Raw genomic sequence first — 12,364 nt, forward strand, 5'->3', positions numbered from 1 at the left:
GTGAGTCTGTATGTGTGAGTGAGTATGTGTTTATGTATGTGTGATGTGAGTGTGTGTGGTGTGTGTGAGTGGTGTGTGTGTGGTGAGTGTGTGTGTGTGTGTGGTGTGTGTGTGTGTATGTGTATGTGTGAGTGTGTATGTGTGGTGTGTGATGTGAGTGTGTATGTGTGGGGTGTGTGTGTGTGTGGTGTGTGTGTATGTGTGAGTGTGTGTGTGGTGTGTGTGTTTACCCCCGGGTGTGGTGGGTGTGGTGGTCATGTTCCCGCCCCAAGTCCAGTGGTTGGGTTTGGCTCTCTGACTTCTCTCCACTGTCCGATGCATCACTGCCTCATGACGGGCCTACACAACAACAACAACAGGTTAACAACAACAGGTTAACAACAACAACAACAGATTGACAACAACAGGTTAACAACGACAACAACAGATTAACAACGACAACAACGACAACAACAGGTTTACATCGACAACAGGTTAGCAACGACAACAGGTTAGCAACGACAACAACGACAAGATAAAAACGAAAACAACAGGTTAACAACGACAACAACAGGTTAACAACGACAACAATAGGTTAACAACGACAACAACAGGTTAACAACGACAACAGGTTAACAACGACAACAGGTTAACAACGACAACAGGTTAACAACGACAACGACAGGTTAACAACGACAACAACAGGTTAACAACGACAACAACAGGTTAACAACGACAACAACAGATTAACAACGACAACAACAGGTTAACAACGACAACAACAGGTTAACAACAACAGGTTAACAACGACAACAACAGATTAACAACGACAACAACAGGTTAACAACAACAGGTTAACAACAACAACAACAGATTGACAACAACAGGTTAACAACGACAACAACAGATTAACAACGACAACAACAGGTTTACATCGACAACAGGTTAGCAACGACAACAGGTTAGCAACGACAACAACGACAAGATAAAAACGAAAACAACAGGTTAACAACGACAACAACAGGTTAACAACGACAACAATAGGTTAACAACGACAACAATAGGTTAACAACGACAACAACAGGTTAACAACGACAACAGGTTAACAACGACAACAGGTTAACAACGACAGGTTAACAACGACAACGACAGGTTAACAACGACAACAACAGGTTAACAACAACAACAACAGGTTAACAACGACAACAACAGGTTAACAACGACAGGTTAACAACGACAACAACAGGTTAACAACGACAACAGGTTAACAACGACAACAACAGGTTAACAACGACAGGTTAACAACGACAACGACAGGTTAACGACGACAACAACAGGTTAACAACGACAACAGGTTAACAACGACAACAACAGGTTAACAACGACAACAGGTTAACAACGACAACAACAGGTTAACAACGACAACAACAGGTTAACAACGACAACAACAGGTTAACAACGACAACAACAGGTTAACAACGACAACAACAGGTTAACCACGACAACAACAGGTTCACCACGACAACAACAGGTTAACAACAACAGGTTAACAATGACAATACAACAACAGGTTAACCACGACAACAACAGGTTAACAACAACAGGTGAACCAAGACAACAACAGGTTAACCATGACAACAACAGGTTAACCACAACAACAACAGGTTAACAACGTCAACCAGAATGCTGCATGACATTTCAAACAGTTTGTCACCTTCAGATTGTGGCCCTTGTTGTTGTGATAGTGTGTGTATATAGTGTATGTAGTGTGTGTGTGTGTTTATGTGTAGTGTAGTGTGTACAGTGTGTGTGTGTATAGAGTGTGTGTAGTGTGTACAGTGTATAGTGTGTGTGTGTGTATAGAGTGTGTGTAGTCTGTGTAGTGTAGTGTGTCCCTCACCTTCTCCTCCTCCAGGTTCTGTCTTCTCTTCTCCTCCACAGCGGATCGTCTCCTGTCCTCCTTCCTCCTCTGTTCCTCCACCTTCCTCCTCCTCTCCTCCAGGTGTTTCTCATAATAGTGTCTGGCCCTCTCCTCCCTCTCCTGCCACGCAGCCTCCCTGGCAGCTGATACACAAACACAAACACAAAAACACACACACACACACACACACACCTTGGTTTCTCTATCCAGCTGGAGATATACAATGTATTTCCATTCAAAATCCTATTTAACCTAACACCCAAACCCCTAACCTCTAACCCTTAACCCTAAGATTAAAATAGCCTTTGTCCTCATGGGGACATGGGAACTGTCCGCACATGGGAGAACTTTTTTTACTATCCTTGTGGGGATTTTTGGTCAAGGATAGAAGAACCAACCTCCCACACACACAGAGTAAGACTTGCTTTTAGGGTTTCCAGATTACAATGAAATATATCCCCCTCTAGACCGCTGATTGGCTAGCTCATCCTCCTCTAGACCGCTGATTGGCTAGCTCATCCCCCTCTAGACCGCTGATTGGCCAGCTCATCCCCCTCTAGACAGCTGATTGGCCAGCTCATCCCCCTCTAGACAGCTGATTGGCCAGCTCATCCCCCTCTAGACAGCTGATTGGCCAGCTCATCCCCCTCTAGACAGCTGATTGGCCAGCTCATCCCCCTCTAGACAGCTGATTGGCCAGCTCATCCCCCTCTAGACCGCTGATTGGCCAGCTCATCCCCCTCTAGACAGCTGATTGGCCAGCTCATCCCCCTCTAGACAGCTGATTGGCCAGCTCATCCCCCTCTAGACAGCTGATTGGCCAGCTCATCCCCCTCTAGACAGCTGATTGGCCAGCTCATCCCCCTCTAGACCGCTGATTGGCCAGCTCATCCCCCTCTAGACAGCTGATTGGCCAGCTCATCCCCCTCTAGACAGCTGATTGGCCAGCTCATCCCCCTCTAGACAGCTGATTGGCCAGCTCATCCCCCTCTACATCATATTTATGTTTGATTAGTTGGAGAGAGTTCTGAAGTGTTTTATCTCCAATTGATGCTTTGGCCACAAATACGAATTAGATTTTCATTGGGCAGTTCCAGTATCAATGTCACCTGCACTAGTACAGTGAAAACCCTGTCTTGGTCTTCCCAACAATGCAGTCATCAATATCAGAATAGAAAAAACCCACCCGAAATACAATTAACACAAGGAAGCAGCTATATACAGGGTCAGTAGCTATATACAGGGTCAGTAGTTATATACAGGGTCAGTAGCTATATACAGGGTCAGTAGTTATATACAGGGTCAGTAGCTATATACAGGGTCAGTAGTTATATACAGGGTCAGTAGCTATATACAGGGTCAGTAGTTATATACAGGGTCAGTAGCTATATACAGGGTCAGTAGCTTTATACAGGGTCAGTAGCTATATACAGGGTCAGTAGTTATATACAGGGTCAGTAGTTATATACAGGGTCAGTAGTTATATACAGGGTCAGTAGCTATATACAGGGTCAGTAGTTATATACAGGGACAGTAGTTATATACAGGGTCAGTAGTTATATACAGGGTCAGTAGTAATATACAGGGTCAGTAGTAATATACAGGGTCAGTAGTAATATACAGGGTCAGTAGTTATATACAGGGTCAGTAGTTATATACAGGGTCAGTAGTTATATACAGGGACAGTAGTTATATACAGGGTCAGTAGTTATATACAGGGTCAGTAGCTATATACAGGGTCAGTAGTTATATACAGGGTCAGTAGCTATATACAGGGTCAGTAGTTATATACAGGGTCAGTAGCTATATACAGGGTCAGTAGTTATATACAGGGTCAGTAGCTATATACAGGGTCAGTAGTTATATACAGGGTCAGTAGTTATATACAGGGTCAGTAGCTATATACAGGGTCAGTAGCTTTATACAGGGTCAGTAGCTATATACAGGGTCAGTAGTTATATACAGGGTCAGTAGTTATATACAGGGTCAGTAGTTATATACAGGGTCAGTAGCTATATACAGGGTCAGTAGTTATATTCAGGGTCAGTAGTTATATACAGGGACAGTAGTTATATACAGGGTCAGTAGTTATATACAGGGTCAGTAGTTATATACAGGGTCAGTAGTTATATACAGGGTCAGTAGTTATATACAGGGTCAGTAGTTATATACAGGGACAGTAGTTATATACAGGGTCAGTAGTTATATACAGGGTCAGTAGCTATATACAGGGTCAGTAGTTATATACAGGGTCAGTAGCTATATACAGGGTCAGTAGTTATATACAGGGACAGTAGCTATATACAGGGTCAGTAGTTATATACAGGGTAAGTAGCTATATACAGGGGCAATAGTTATATACAGGGTCAGTAGTTATATACAGGGTCAGTAGCTATATACAGGGTCAGTAGCTATATACAGGGTCTGTAGCTATATACAGGGTCAGTAGCTATATACAGGGTCAGTAGTTATATACAGGGACAGAAGTTATATACAGGGTCAGCAGCTATATACAGGGACAGTTCCAGGGTCAGTAGTTATATACAGGGTCAGTAGTTATATACAGGGTCAGTAGTTATATACAGGGACAGTAGTTATATACAGGGTCAGTAGCTATATACAGGGTCAGAAGTTATATACAGGGTCAGTAGCTTTATACAGGGTCAGTAGTTATATACAGGGTCAGTAATTATATACAGGGACAGTAGTTATATACAGGGTCAGTAGTTATACACAGGGACAGTAGTTATATACAGGGTCAGTAGTTATATACAGGGTCAGTAGCTATATACAGGGACAGTAGTTATATACAGGGTCAGTAGTTATATACAGGGACAGTAGTTATATACAGGGTCAGTAGCTATATACAGGGTCAGTAGCTATATACAGGGTCAGTAGTTATATACAGGGTCAGTAGTTATATACAGGGTCAGTAGTTATATACAGGGTCAGTAGTTATATACAGGGACAGTAGCTATATACAGGGTCAGTAGCTATATACAGGGTCAGTAGTTATATACAGGGACAGTAGTTATATACAGGGTCAGTAGCTATATACAGGGACAGTAGCTATATACAGGGTCAGTAGCTATATACAGGGTCAGTAGTTATATACAGGGACAGTAGCTATATACAGGGTCAGTAGCAATATACAGGGTCAGTAGCTATATACAGGGTCAGTAGTTATATACAGGGACAGTAGTTATATACAGGGTCAGTAGTTATATACAGGGTCAGTAGTTATATACAGGGCCAGTAGTTATATATAGGGTCAGTAGCTATATACAGGGTCAGTAGCTATATACAGGGTCAGTAGTTATATACAGGGTCAGTAGCTATATACAGGGTCAGTAGCTATATACAGGGTCAGTAGTTATACACAGGGTCAGTAGTTATATACAGGGTCAGTAGCTATATACAGGGTCAGTAGCTATATACAGGGCCAGTAGTTATATACAGGGTCAGTAGCTATATACAGGGTCAGTAGTTATATACAGGGTCAGTAGTTATATACAGGGTCAGTAGTTATATACAGGGTCAGTAGCTATATACAGGGTCAGTAGCTATATACAGGGTCAGTAGTTATATACAGGGTCAGTAGTTATATACAGGGTCAGTAGTTATATACAGGGTCAGTAGCTATATACAGGGTCAGTAGCTATATACAGGGACAGTTCCAGGGTCAGTAGTTATATACAGGGACAGTAGCTATATACAGGGTCAGTAGTTATATACAGGGTCAGTAGTTATATACAGGGTCAGTAGTTATATAAGGGGTCAGTAGTTATATACAGGGACAGTAGCAATATACAGGGACAGTAGTTATATACAGGGTCAGTAGTTATATACAGGGACAGTAGTTATATACAGGGACAGTAGCTATATACAGGGTCAGTAGTTATAAACAGGGTCAGTAGTTATATACAGGGTCAGTAGTTATATACAGGGTCAGTAGCTATATACAGGGTCTGTAGCTATATACAGGGTCTGCAGTTATATACAGGGTCAGTAGTTATATACAGGGACAGTTCCAGGGTCAGTAGCTGTATACAGGGCCAGTAGCTATATACAGGGTCAGTAGTTATATACAGGGACAGTAGCTATATACAGGGTCAGTAGCTATATACAGGGTCAGTAGTTATATACAGGGACAGTAGCTATATACAGGGTCTGCAGTTATATACAGGGTCAGTAGTTATATACAGGGACAGTTCCAGGGTCAGTAGCTATATACAGGGTCAGTAGCTATATACAGGGTCAGTAGTTATATACAGGGACAGTAGCTATATACAGGGTCAGTAGTTATATACAGGGTCAGTAGCTATATACAGGGTCAGTAGCTATATACAGGGTCAGTAGTTATATACAGGGTCAGTAGCTATATACAGGGTCAGTAGCTATATACAGGGTCAGTAGCTATATACAGGGTCAGTAGCTATATACAGGGTCTGTAGTTATATACAGGGTCAGTAGCTATATACAGGGTCAGTAGCTATATACAGGGTCAGTAGTTATATAAAGGGACAGTAGCTATATACAGGGTCAGTAGTTATATACAGGGTCAGTAGCTATATACAGGGTCAGTAGCTATATACAGGGTCAGTTGCTATATACAGGGTCAGTAGTTATATACAGGGTCAGTAGCTATATACAGGGTCAATAGCTATTTACAGGGTCAGTAGTTATATACAGGGACAGTAGCTATATACAGGGTCAGTAGTTATATACAGGGTCAGTAGTTATATACAGGGACAGTAGCTTATACAGGGTCAGTAGCTATATACAGGGTCAGTAGTAATATACAGGGTCAGTAGCTATATACAGGGTCTGTAGTTATATACAGGGTCAGTTCCAGGGTCAGTAGCTATATACAGGGTCAGTAACTATATACAGGGACAGTAGCTATATACAGGGACAGTAGTTATATACAGGGACAGTTCCAGGGTCAATAGTTATATACAGGGTCATTAGCTATATACAGAGTCAGTAGTTATATACAGGGTCAGTAGCTATATACAGGGTCAGTAGTTATATACAGGGTCATTAGTTATATACAGGGTCAGTAGCTATATACAGGGACAGTTCCAGGGCCAGTAGTTATATACAGGGTCAGTAGTTATATACAGGGTCAGAAGTTATACACAGGGTCAGTAGTTATATACAGGGTCAGTAGCTATATACAGGGTCAGTAGCTATATACAGGGTCAGTAGTTATATACAGGGTCTGTAGCTTTATACAGGGTCAGTAGTTATATACAGGGACAGTAGCTATATACAGGGTCAGTAGCTATATACAGGGTCTGTAGCTATATACAGGGTCTTTAGTTATATACAGGGTCAGTAGTTATATACAGGGACAGTTCCAGGGTCAGTAGCTATATACAGGGTCAGTAACTATATACAGGGACAGTAGTTATATACAGGGACAGTTCCAGGGTCAGTAGTTATATACAGGGTCATTAGCTATATACAGAGTCAGTAGTTATATACAGGGTCAGTAGCTATATACAGGGTCAGTAGTTATATACAGGGTCATTAGTTATATACAGGGTCAGTAGCTATATACAGGGACAGTTCCAGGGCCAGTAGTTATATACAGGGTCAGTAGTTATATACAGGGTCAGAAGTTATATACAGGGTCAGTAGTTATATACAGGGTCAGTAGCTATATACAGGGTCAGTAGTTATATACAGGGTCAGTAGCTATATACAGGGTCAGTAGCTATATACAGGGTCAGTAGTTATATACAGGGACAGTAGCTATATACAGGGTCAGTAGCTATATACAGGGTCAGTAGTTATATACAGGGACAGTAGCTATATACAGGGTCTGTAGTTATATACAGGGTCAGTAGTTATATACAGGGACAGTTCCAGGGTCAGTAGCTATATACAGGGTCAGTAACTATATACAGGGACAGCAGTTATATACAGGGACAGTTCCAGGGTCAGTAGTTATATACAGGGTCATTAGCTATATACAGAGTCAGTAGTTATATACAGGGTCAGTAGCTATATACAGGGTCAGTAGTTATATACAGGGTCATTAGTTATATACAGGGTCAGTAGCTATATACAGGGACAGTTCCAGGGCCAGTAGTTATATACAGGGTCAGTAGTTATATGCAGGTCAGAAGTTATATACAGGGTCAGTAGCTATATACAGGGTCAGTAGCTATATACAGGGTCAGTAGCTATATACAGGGTCAGTAGTTATATACAGGGCCAGTAGCTATATACAGGGCCAGTAGCTATATACAGGGTCAGTAGTTATATACAGGGTCAGTAGTTATATACAGGGTCAGTAGTTATATACAGGGTCAGTAGTTATATACAGGGTCAGTAGTTATATACAGGGTCAGTAGCTATATACAGGGTCAGTAGCTATATAGTTCTTGTTGGGAGGGTCTAGGGGGTAGATGAGTTTAGTTCTTGTTGGGAGGGTCTAGATTGGTGTAATTCTTGTTGGGAGGGTCTAGATGAGTGTAATTCTTGTTGGGAAGGTCTAGATGAGTGTAGTTCTTGTTGGGAGGGTCTAGATGAGTGTAGTTCTTATTGGGAAGGTCTAGATTAGTGTAGTTCTTGTTGGGAGAGTCTAGATGAGTGCAGTTCTTGTTGGGAGGGTATAGATGAGTGTAGTTATTCTTGGGAAGGTCTAGATGAGTGTAGTTCTTGTTGTGAGGGTCTAGATGAGTGTAGTTCTTGTTGGGAGGGTCTAGATGAGTGTAGTTCTTGTTGGGAGGGTCTAGGGGGTAGATGAGTATAGTTCTTGTTGGGAGGGTCTAGGGGGTAGATGAGTGTAGTTCTTGTTGTGAGGGTCTAGATGGGTGTAATTCTTGTTGGGAGGGTCTAGATGAGTGTAATTCTTGTTGGGAGGGTCTAGATGAGTGCAGTTCTTGTTGGGAGGGTCTAGGGGGTAGATGAGTGTAGTTCTTGTTGGGAGGGTCTAGGGGGTAGATGAGTGTAGTTCTTGTTGTGAGGGTCTAGATGGGTGTAATTCTTGTTGGGAGGGTCTAGATGAGTGTAATTCTTGTTGGGAGGGTCTAGATGAGTGCAGTTCTTGTTGGGAGGGTCTAGATGAGTGTAATTATTGTTGGGAAGGTCTAGATGAGTGTAGTTCTTGTTGTGAGGGTCTAGGGGGTAGATGAGTGTAGTTCTTGTTGGGAGGGTCTAGGGGGTAGATGAGTGTAGTTCTTGTTGGGAGGGTCTAGGGGGTAGATGAGTGTAGTTCTTGTTGTGAGGGTCTAGATGGGTGTAATTCTTGTTGGGAGGGTCTAGATGAGTGTAATTCTTGTTGGGAGGGTCTAGATGAGTGCAGTTCTTGTTGGGAGGGTCTAGGGGGTAGATGAGTGTAGTTCTTGTTGGGAGGGTCTAGATGGGTGTAATTCTTGTTGGGAGGGTCTAGATGAGTGTAATTCTTGTTGGGAGGGTCTAGATGAGTGCAGTTCTTGTTGGGAGGGTATAGATGAGTGTAGTTATTCTTGGGAAGGTCTAGATGAGTGTAGTTCTTGTTGTGAGGGTCTAGATGAGTGTAGTTCTTGTTGGGAGGGTCTAGGTGAGTGTAGTTCTTGTTGGGAGGGTCTAGATGAGTGTAATTCTTGTTGGGAGGGTCTAGATGAGTGCAGTTCTTGTTGGGAGGGTATAGATGAGTGTAGTTATTCTTGGGAAGGTCTAGATGAGTGTAGTTCTTGTTGTGAGGGTATAGGTGAGTGTAGTTCTTGTTGGGAGGGTCTAGGGGGTAGATGAGTGTAGTTCTTGTTGGGAGGGTCTAGGGGGTAGATGAGTGTAGTTCTTGTTGGGAGGGTCTAGATGAGTGTAGTTCTTGTTGGGAGGGTATAGGTGAGTGTATTTCTTGTTGGGAGGGTCTAGATGAGTGTAATTCTTGTTGGGAAGGTCTAGATGAGTGTAGTTCTTGTTGTGAGGGTCTAGATGAGTGTAGTTCTTGTTGGGAGTGTATAGGTGAGTGTAGTTCTTGTTGGGAGGGTCTAGGGGGTAGGTGAGTGTAGTTCTTGTTGGGAGGGTCTAGGGGGTAGATGAGTGTAGTTCTTGTTGGGAGGGTCTAGATGAGTGTAGTTCTTGTTGGGAGGGTCTAGGGGGTAGATGAGTATAGTTCTTGTTGGGAGGGTCTAGGGGGTAGATGAGTGTAGTTCTTGTTGGGAGGGTCTAGATGAGTGTAGTTCTTGTTGGGAGGGTCTAGGGGGTAGATGAGGAATACAGTGATAACTGCCAGAGTTCCTGTAGAGAACACAAAACCTAAACCTGACCCCCAGACCCCTCAGGTAACCCCCCCCAGGTACCCCAGACCCCTCAGGTACCCCGGACTCCCCAGGTACCCCCCCCCCCCCCCAGGCACCCCAGACACCCCCAGACCCCTCATGTACTCCAGATGCTACACACACTGCAGGATACACACCGGTCTGTTTCTCCCTCTCCTCTCGACGTTCCCGGGCCAGTCTCTGTCTCTCGTTGATCTTGAGGACCAACGGCTCTGTAACATAAAACGCAAGGTTTAGAGAACACAATTCCACACACACCCAGAGAGAGAGAGGAGTGGAAGGCAACTTACCTGCTTTGTTAGCAGCATTGTTGCTGTGAGTAGGTGTAGGTGATAGTGATGGGCTGAGGGTTGGGGTGGTGGACAGTGATGGGCTGAGGGTTGGGGTGGTGGACAGGGCCTGACCGGACGTTGAGGAGTCAGGCTCACTGGAGAAGGTCAAGGTTGGGTGCGAGTCAGATACTGGGGGAGAAACACAGCTGTCAATCACACAGAGCCTGTAAGAGAGAATAGATGGTATAGGAGGGAAGTCTTGTACTGCTCAGCCGACTGTAGGCCATTAGAGAGTAGAGAGGGGTCAGCCGACTGTAGGCCGGTAGAGAGTGGTCAGCCGACTGTAGGCCGGTAGAGAGTAGTCAACTGACTGTAGAACCGGTAGAGAATAGAGAGCGGTCAGCCGATTGTAGGCCGGTAGAGAGTAGAGAGCGGTCAGCTGACTGTAGGCCGGTAGAGAGTAGAGAGGGGTCAGCCGACTGTAGGCCGGTAGAGAATAGAGAGCGGTCAGCCGACTGTAGGCCGGTAGAGAGTAGAGAGCGGTCAGCCGACTGTAGGCCGGTAGAGAATAGAGAGGGGTCAGCCGACTGTAGGCCGGTAGAGAGTGGTCAGCCGACTGTAGAACCGGTAGAGAATAGAGAGCGGTCAGCCGACTGTAGGCCGGTAGAGAGTAGAGAGCGGTCAGCCGACTGTAGGCCGGTAGAGAGTAGAGAGTGGTCAGCCGACTGTAGGCCGGTAGAGAGTAGAGAGCGGTCAGCCGACTGTAGGCCGGTAGAGAGAGGTCAGCCGACTGTAGGCCGGTAGAGAGAGGTCAGCCGACTGTAGGCCGGTAGAGAGCGGTCAGCCGACTGTAGGCCGGTAGAGAGCGGTCAGACGATTGTAGGCCGGTAGAGAGCAGAGAGCGGTCAGCCGACTGTAGGCCGGTAGAGAGCGGTCAGCCGACTGTAGGCCGGTAGAGAGCAGTCAGCCGACTGTAGGCCGGTAGAGAGCAGTCAGCCGACTGTAGGCCGGTAGAGAGCGGTCAGCCGACTGTAGGCCGGTAGAGAGTGGTCAGACGATTGTAGGCCGGTAGAGAGTAGAGAGCGGTCAGCCGACTGTAGGCCGGTAGAGAGAGGTCAGCCGACTGTAGGCCGGTAGAGAGCGGTCAGCCGACTGTAGGCAGGTAAAGAGAGCGGTCAGCCGACTGTAGAACGGTAGAGAGCGGTCAGCCGACTGTAGGCCGGTAGAGAGTGGTCAGACGATTGTAGGCCGGTAGAGAGCGGTCAGCCGACTGTAGGCAGGTAAAGAGAGCGGTCAGCCGACTGTAGAACGGTAGAGAGCGGTCAGCCGACTGTAGGCCGGTAGAGAGTGGTCAGACGATTGTAGGCCGGTAGAGAGTAGAGAGCGGTCAGCCGACTGTAGGCCGGTAGAGAGAGGTCAGCCGACTGTAGGCCGGTAGAGAGCGGTCAGCCGACTGTAGGCAGGTAAAGAGAGCGGTCAGCCGACTGTAGAACGGTAGAGAGCGGTCAGCCGACTGTAGGCCGGTAGAGAGTGGTCAGACGATTGTAGGCCGGTAGAGAGTAGAGAGCAGTCAGCCGACTGTAGGCCGGTAGAGAGCGGTCAGACGATTGTAGGCCGGTAGAGAGTAGAGAGCAGTCAGCCGACTGTAGGCCGGTAGAGAGCGGTCAGACGATTGTAGGCCGGTAGAGAGTGGTCAGCCGACTGTAGAACCGGTAGAGAGTAGAGAGTGGTCAGCCGACTGTAGGCCGGTAGAGAGTAGAGAGGGGTCAGCCGACTGTAGGCTGGTAGAGAATAGAGAGCGGTCAGCCGACTGTAGGCCGGTAGAGAGTGGTCAGCCGACTGTAGGCCGGTAGAGAGTAGAGAGGGGTCAGCCGACTGTAGGCCGGTAGAGAGTAGAGAGGGGTCAGCCGACTGTA

General features: G+C 45.5%; 2 long non-coding RNA genes across 2 annotated transcripts in view; both read right to left on the reverse strand.

Moving 5' to 3' along the window:
• The window catches only part of LOC139400236 (uncharacterized), a 3,478-nt gene extending 1,513 nt beyond the window's left edge, over positions 1 to 1,965 (reverse strand). Inside the window, exons 1-2 of the long non-coding RNA XR_011632463.1 lie at positions 1,880 to 1,965; positions 231 to 339 (exon numbers count right to left, since the gene is read on the reverse strand). This is a non-coding gene — a long non-coding RNA (uncharacterized lncRNA). The remainder of the gene's footprint in view (positions 1 to 230; positions 340 to 1,879) is intronic.
• Positions 1,966 to 1,975: 10 nt separating this feature from the next.
• LOC139400237 (uncharacterized) lies at positions 1,976 to 10,564 on the reverse strand. The gene is made up of 3 exons (XR_011632464.1): positions 10,467 to 10,564; positions 10,314 to 10,388; positions 1,976 to 2,043 (listed from the first exon to the last, which is right to left on the reverse strand). It is a non-coding gene; the product is annotated as an uncharacterized lncRNA (long non-coding RNA).
• Positions 10,565 to 12,364: the final 1,800 nt, after the last annotated feature.

This window comes from Oncorhynchus clarkii, unplaced genomic scaffold (genome assembly GCF_045791955.1).
Source record: "Oncorhynchus clarkii lewisi isolate Uvic-CL-2024 unplaced genomic scaffold, UVic_Ocla_1.0 unplaced_contig_6723_pilon_pilon, whole genome shotgun sequence".
NCBI classification, from domain to species: Eukaryota; Metazoa; Chordata; class Actinopteri; order Salmoniformes; family Salmonidae; genus Oncorhynchus; species Oncorhynchus clarkii.